Genomic DNA, 7,610 nt, shown 5'->3' on the forward strand with positions numbered 1-7,610 from the left:
TATACTTTATTATAATTCCTTTATTATTGTTACACTGTATTACTTGCATTGTTAACAATCTAGAATAGTGTTTTGCACTAATCAGGTGGTACAGAAGTTCAATAAATATATGAATAAACAACTCTCCAGTCTCCTGAAACCAGAATTTAGAAAAGTTACCTTTTGGCCTCCAACTTTCAGAACCCCAGAGCCAGGGATCATACTGGCTGGGGGATTATGGATGTTGGAGGCCATCAAATGTACTCTAAGCTGCATTTGAAATTGGAGGTTGGAGAAGCTTCTGAAAGAAGAGGGATTCAGTTTTAAGGATTCCCTTTCTCCCACACTCCCTGTATGACAGTTCCCCCTACTATTAGGCAAGGTCTTCTGGCTCTCGGCATAGCATTTGTAGGTGGCTGGAGGGTTGTCATGGGAAGGATGGAGCAAGGAAATCTGCTTCTGCCAGCCCAGTAGCTATGCTAAGTATAACCCACACCATCTTATATCAACCTCAAAACTATGTGGAACAAAACAGGCACAAAACTGTGACAAGTTTGGGGGAGACAGGAGATTTGGAGGTTGCAGTGTTAAGAAGGAACCCTAGATAGTGAGGCTGTGTTTGCACTGTTAGGGAGACAAAATGTGAAGTTTGTGGATCAAATTAATACAAAATGGGTACAAAACTTTGGCATAGATGTGGGGGAGACAGGAAACTGGCAGTTCATACTTAACACATCTCAAACTATTTGCATGTACTAAACCAAGGTCCAAGCAAAAGTTTGTTCTCCTATTCCTAAAAAATTCACTTGGAACAGTGCTTAAATCAGTGTGCATCAATGTTGTAACCAAAGTCTGTGCAGGCCCTCCTTTCATGCACATCTTCCCTAAAGAATCTTTGACCCGGGCTGTGGAGTTGTTTCATGCAGAAGACAGACAGCATTACTGTACTTAATTACTAAGCTAAGTGCAGTGATTGATTCCACTCAGCAATCTGGTATTCCATTAATTAGTACTTTATTTAATTCCACTGACTCCTGAAATATTAGAATGAAATCTGCTACCCCTGTTCAGCCAAACTTCTACATTTAAACTCAAATCTCTGCAGCTGTGTGTGAATGAGACTGGGAAATGTACATGCAGGACCATGCCTCCCCCTTAAACACTGACATACAGTATTAACCAGAAGTGGGTACACATGTTCAAAATTAGACATGTGAAGTTTCTTTGTATGAATGTTGAAGAATGGACAGAATCGGGGTAACTGTATATGATTCCAGGACAACTACGTGGCAGAGCAAGGGACTACTATTCATTTCTGGTAGAGAGCAACACCACAATGCATCCCTTGGCTTTCGTAGGGTTAAAAAGAAGTCAGTGAGTTGAACTGAGGAAAGAGGAAATGGAAACAATACAGTAGACTAAACTGCTGATGCCAAAAAAGAAGGCAAATGACAGATGATTCCAAGAGCATCCACAGAAATGATTCAAAACAGGGAACGAAGTTTGTTAGTTATACATATGGATTGCTGACCTGACTTCAGTTAGCAGAACTAAGCTGCCTGCTAGCCAAGTCAACTTTCCTAACGAACATGGCTGGAGATCCGGGTCTCACAGCTGGAGCCTCCGGTTACTGATCTCAGTGAACACTTTATCTACACTTCTTTCTGTGAAGTTGGAGAGTGTGTGATAGTTTAATGCACTTCTGTCCATTTAGAGAAATGTCAAAATTAAGATTCCACAGGGAAGCTTAAGGACTCTCCTTGACCATCTTCACAGTGCATCCATGGATAACTCTCCCCAAAATGCTCCCTTGGACACTCCAGTCCTTGGGGCGGTGAAGAGGGTTCAGACTAAGCTTCTCTGCACAGTTACTGTAAATATGTCCATTTGCACCCACTCTGACAGCTGTTTCATGGCATTACAGGAGGAAGAGTTGCATCATTGTTTAGAATACCTTTTTGCATTCTAGAATATTCTTTTTCTTTGTTCACTCACTCACCTTAGCTTACTAAACTTAACTGAAATATTATTACACTAATAGAAGTGTGTGAGAGACCATGGAAGAGTGATTATTGTAAGGACTTTGAAAGGACAGGTCACACAATTAGGACACTGCATTACACAAACAGCCAAGTCTTAGCTGCTTACATTTCCCCACCCACCATTTGCAGGAATGATGCTTTTTAATGGAGATCTAGAAGTAGGCAGATAATGTCAAGGACCCTGGAATGGAGTAGGTTCAAATATCTCCTAAAGTGTACAGGGAGTAGTTGGGGGAATTGGGAGTAAGAAGCCCCACACACACCTATACAGTACTAGGTATTTCCAAGGGTATAGCCAAGTTGGTTTGTTGCAACAAAAACAACAGACAAACTTGTGGTGTCTTTAAGATACACTTAGTTCTGTTTGGCAGAAGCTCTGTGGGATTCTTGCTCACTCAAAGCATCTGCAGAAGTGGGCTACTGTCTGCAAAAAAGCTCATGCCAAACAAAAGTTGTTAGTCTCAGAGCTACTTTATGACTTTTTGTTCTGTATCTTCAAATCAGACTTTTGTATTGTTAACAGTCAGTCCCAGCTTGACTCCAGTACCGGTTCTGCAAGAAAGGAAGACAGATATAAAAAGCCATGTAATGTTATCTGTCTCTTGGAAACTGAAATGGCATTGGGATTAACGTTGGCATACACATATAAAGCAGCATTATATGCTTCAGCCTGAACTCCAGTTCATTATCAAGTGTTTCAAGGAAGGAAGAAATGAGTTCATTACCTTGTGGTACCCCCACACTGGAAAAGTGCTGAAATCAGACACTGATATACATGTTCAGAACACAATTTAATACTTCAAACATGAGACCTAACTTGACCCAGCACACTTGTTTTCCAAGGGGAGGAAACTGCAAACAACTCTGCAGTCATCAGGCTACTGTGGGCTCCACCTTGATTTATCACGGTATAAAACAAATAATAAAACTACATTTGACACAGACATAGGCACTAAGTAAAGTGATGATGGAAGGTTTAAATGGAGAGGTGCGATGGTCCCAGACTACAAAATTGTAGGTGAGCTGGAGCTAACAGGAGACAGAGTTGGGTTTGAGTAATTTAGCAGTAGAGTGTGGAACATGAATTACAGTTGCACTGGTGGAGGAGGTGCCTATGGACATGGAAAATCACAGTCACAGAGAGCCATGTCTGTTAAAAGACAACGAGGCTATCCTTGATCATCCATGTGTAATGTAAAAAGAAAGTGTTATCACACAACTATGCCAAGGCCATTCTCACCTTCTTTGTTAAAAGCTGCAGAACCCAATTGAAAATACTCAAATGCTTACATCAGAACCGTATGGATGAGTTGCAATAATGTATGTTAAGGGAACATACAATGGAGTATGGGTAATTCTGTTCATAAGAGTCTTAAACTTGCTAAGTTAGAGTAACTGTACACATTCTGTATTTCTCACACTGTGCTCATTTCAGTTTCAAAAATGTCTTGTCTGCCATGCCTGATTGTAGTTGATTGCTAATTAAAAGTCTTTCCCCCAATCTATGACTGGTTGGCATACTTTCTTATAAGCAGAACCTTTATGCCTTTAACAGTTACATAGAGCAGAAATCAACACATAAAGCTTTTCCTTGCATGGAGACAATGTTGGGAATATACTGTATCATGTCTAATGCAGTGCAGTGTTGTAGTACTACCATACACCAAGACATAAATGAAATGAATGGCTGTAATCCTACCTACATGCTGCAGAATTTGCACTTGAAGGCTGCATCTTGGGTCAGTTCAAACTCTGTTGAACAAAGGACTGGAAAGAAGTTATCATCCCATTTTTACGGGTGAGCCAATAGGTTATCTTGCAAAAGGGAAAAATGTTTTAACTTTCTGATAGTCAGAGATCATTCAGTCCAAAAGTGAGATCTCTGTGTTACGAATTTACATGCTTTGTTTAACTGGCTGTGCAGACTCAGGAACATCAGAGGAAAAGAGCTAATGATCCAAACTGATTCTGCCGTATTTGATCATGTAGTCATGGTGTTAGAATGAACAATGTGGTATCACATTCTAAGGCTGCGATCACATGGTCAAATACCATGGGATTTACAAAATGCAATTTATAAAAAGGGAGAAATTGAAGGTTTTTTATTTTGTTTTGTTTTTATTGACCACATGATGCAAAGGTTGATTTGAGTCATCACTCTAGCCCGTTTTGCTCCCAAAGTGCCTTTTCTCCCCCTCTGCCAATGGGTGGTTTCCATATTTTCAAGCCATAACTATTTGAAAGGGCTTTCCCACATGTGGTCAGTTGTGATACGTTTGTGTAAAGATGGTGCATATGCCTGGAAGAGGTGCTTTGGTGAAATGGGCAGTTGAGACATGGTTGAGATATATTCTTTCCTCTCCCTTGGTTATCCTCCAAAATTTTAAAATTTTATTTATATTCCATACATATATGAGATTAGTGCTAGATCAGCTTATCACCTTATGCCCCATAAAGGGATCAGCAGAGGTGGGACCAGAGGAAACAAGATGGGGCTGTAGGCTGGAATGAGAATCATATCGCATCTAGTATGAACAGGAAACTCCCTAATCAACCCCTGTGTGAGCACTCACTGTGATTCCAAATGTAATTTTGTTGTTTAGTCGTTAAGTCGTGTCCAACTCTTTGTGACCCCATGGACCAGACGACGCCAGGCCCTCCTGTCTTCCACTGCCTCCCAGAATCTCAGGCTCGAGGTCAGCAACCACACTATCTGGGTTCTCCGGGACATCCCGATCTTTCTGGTATAGTTCTTCTATGTATTCTTGCCACCTCTTCTTGATATTTTCTGCTTCTGTGAGGTCCCTACAATTTTTTGTCCTTTATCATGTCCACCTTTGCACAAAATGTTCCTTTAATATCTCCACTTTTCCTGAACAGATCTCTGGTTTTTCCCTTTCTATTATTTTCCTCTATTTCTTTCCACTGTTCATTTAAGAAGGCCCTCTTGTCTCTCCTTGCTGTTCTTTGGAAGTCAGCATCCAATTTTCTGTAACTTTCTCTATCTCCCTTGCATTTTGTTTTCCCTTCTCTTCTCTGCTATTTGTAAGGCCTCGTTGGACAACCACTTTGCTTTCTTGCATTTCCTTTTCTTTGGGATGGTTGTTGCTGCCTCCTGTACAATGTTACGAGCCTCTATCCAAAGTTCTTCAGGCACTCTGTCCACCAAATCGAGTTCCTTAAATTTGTTCTTCACTTCCACTGTGTATTCATAAGGGATTTAGTTTAGATTATACCTGACTAGCCCAGTGGTTTTTCCTACTTTCTTCAGTTTACTCTTGAGTTTTGCTATAAGAAGCTGATGATCAGAACCGCAATCAGCTGCAGGTCTTGTTTTTGCTGACTGTATAGAGCTTCTCTATCTTTGGCTTCAGAGAATATAATCATCCTGATTTCGGTATTGCCCATCTGGTGATGTCCATGTGTAGAGTTGCCTCTTGTGTTGTTGGAAAAGAGTGTTTGTGATGACCAGCTTGTTCTCTTGACAGAACTCCATTAGCCTTTGCCCTGCTTCATTTTAAACTCCAAGGCCAAACCTACCTGTTGTTCCTTTTATCTCTTGACTCCCTACTTTAGCATTCCAGTCCCCTATAATGACAAGAACATCTTTCTTTGGTGTCAGTTCTAGAAGGTGTTGTAAGTCTTCATAAAATTGGTCATTTTCAGCCTCTTCAGCATTGGTGGTTGGTGCATAAACTTGGCTTGCTGTGATGTTGAAAAGTCTGCCTTGGATTCGCATTGAAATCATTTTATCATTTTTGGTTGTATCCCAGTACAGCTTTTCCCACTCTTTTGTTGACTATGAGGACTACTCTATTTCTTCTATGGGATTCTTGCCCACAATAGTAGATATGATAGTCTGAATTGAATTCACCCATTCCCGTCCATTTTAGTTCACTGACACCCAGGATGTCAATGTTTATTCTTGCCATCTCCTGTTTGACTACATCCAGCTTACCAGGGTTCATAGATCTTACATTCCAGGTTCCTGTGCAGTATTTTTCTTTGCAGCATCGGACTTTCCTTTCACATCCAGGCGCATCCGCAGCTGAGAATCCTTTCGGCTTTGGCCCAACAACTTCATTAGCTCTGGAGCTACTTGTCCTTGTCCTTTGCTCTTCCTCAGTAGCATGTTGGATGCCTCCCGACCTGAGGGGCTCATCTTCCAGCACCATATCTTTTAGCCTTTTGTTTCTTTTCATGGGGTTTTCTTGGCAAAGATACTGGAGTGGCTTGCCAGGTCCTGCTCCAGATGGGTCGTGTTTTGTCAGAACTCTCCACGATGACCTGTCCGTCTTGGATGTCCCTGCACGGCATAGCCCATAGCTTCTCTGAATTACTCAAGCCCCTTCGCCACAACAAGGCAGCAATCCATGAAGGGGTCTAAATGTAATACAAACTGTAAATCAAATTTCCAGTGTAATCACCCCCTAATACAGACCCTAACAGAGGGATTTAATTGGCCCTGTGAAGCAAACATCGGTAGATGGTGGGCAAGATCTGGCCATACTAGGAAGGAGATGCTGGAAGCCCTTCTAAATCCTTCTTAGTATAACGAAGTAACCCCTCTTCTATGGTCTGTGGCTTAGCATGCTATTCTGTTTGAATGTCCTTCTTTCAAGATTCAGATGGGGTAATCAGGAACAGCATGACAAATCTGTGAAGTCTCAACATTACCCTATGACTGGGGAATTAAACCATTGACTTTCTACTAACCACCAGACCTAAAAGTCTGACATGTTTATCAGGGCAAGGCATACATACCTCAATTGCTGATAAAAGGATGTCAACTGAATAGACTTAAGGCAAGTTTACATATTCAGTAGAATTATTTCAGTTTGCAAGAATAGGATCAGAAATGAATATTCACTTTCCAACACATATACAGACCCTTTGCTCTTTAAGATGTGTCATTTCTGCACATTTGAACTGACCCTTAAATAGATCCACAAGGAACAGAATTTGGATAAACTCATAGGACATGATCTAGTTTTAAAAATATTCAATGCAGCTATAAACTCTGGAATTGTAAACTAGCAAGGGTTGCTAAAGCTTTTAAGGATGTGGATTTTTAAACAGATTTGAAATCTATTGATGTTTCATTACTAAGAACCAGTGTGGTGTGAGAGCCAGTGGGTACAGTGGAGAGAGTGATGAACTAGGACCCAGGACACCTGGTTTCAAATCCCCACTCAGCCATGGAAACTCGTGTGTGTGTGTGTGTGTGTGTGTGTGTGTGTGTGTGTGTGTGTGTGTGTGTGCACGCGCGCGTGCATGTGTGTATGTGCGTGTGTGCGTGTGTGTAGAGAAGTTGGGAACACATGGCCCTCCAACTAACTGTAGCAACCATCAAACTAAGCTGCATAGCTAATAGTGAAAGAGTTGCTGTCCAACAACATCTGGACAGCTGTGTGACACCCTTCTAGACCTCAGCAATGAAGGAAAATCCCATGCGGCTAAGAAATTCTAGTTAATTCTAGGGCAGGAAATATTTGAAGATCAACCTTATATCCTTATTTACGCAAACCCCCTCCCTTCTAATTATACAGTATGGCTTTTGAAGACTGGCTTTCCAGCTTTGAAATCATG

Source organism: Pogona vitticeps, chromosome 2, assembly GCF_051106095.1.
Source record: "Pogona vitticeps strain Pit_001003342236 chromosome 2, PviZW2.1, whole genome shotgun sequence".
Taxonomy (NCBI): domain Eukaryota; kingdom Metazoa; phylum Chordata; class Lepidosauria; order Squamata; family Agamidae; genus Pogona; species Pogona vitticeps.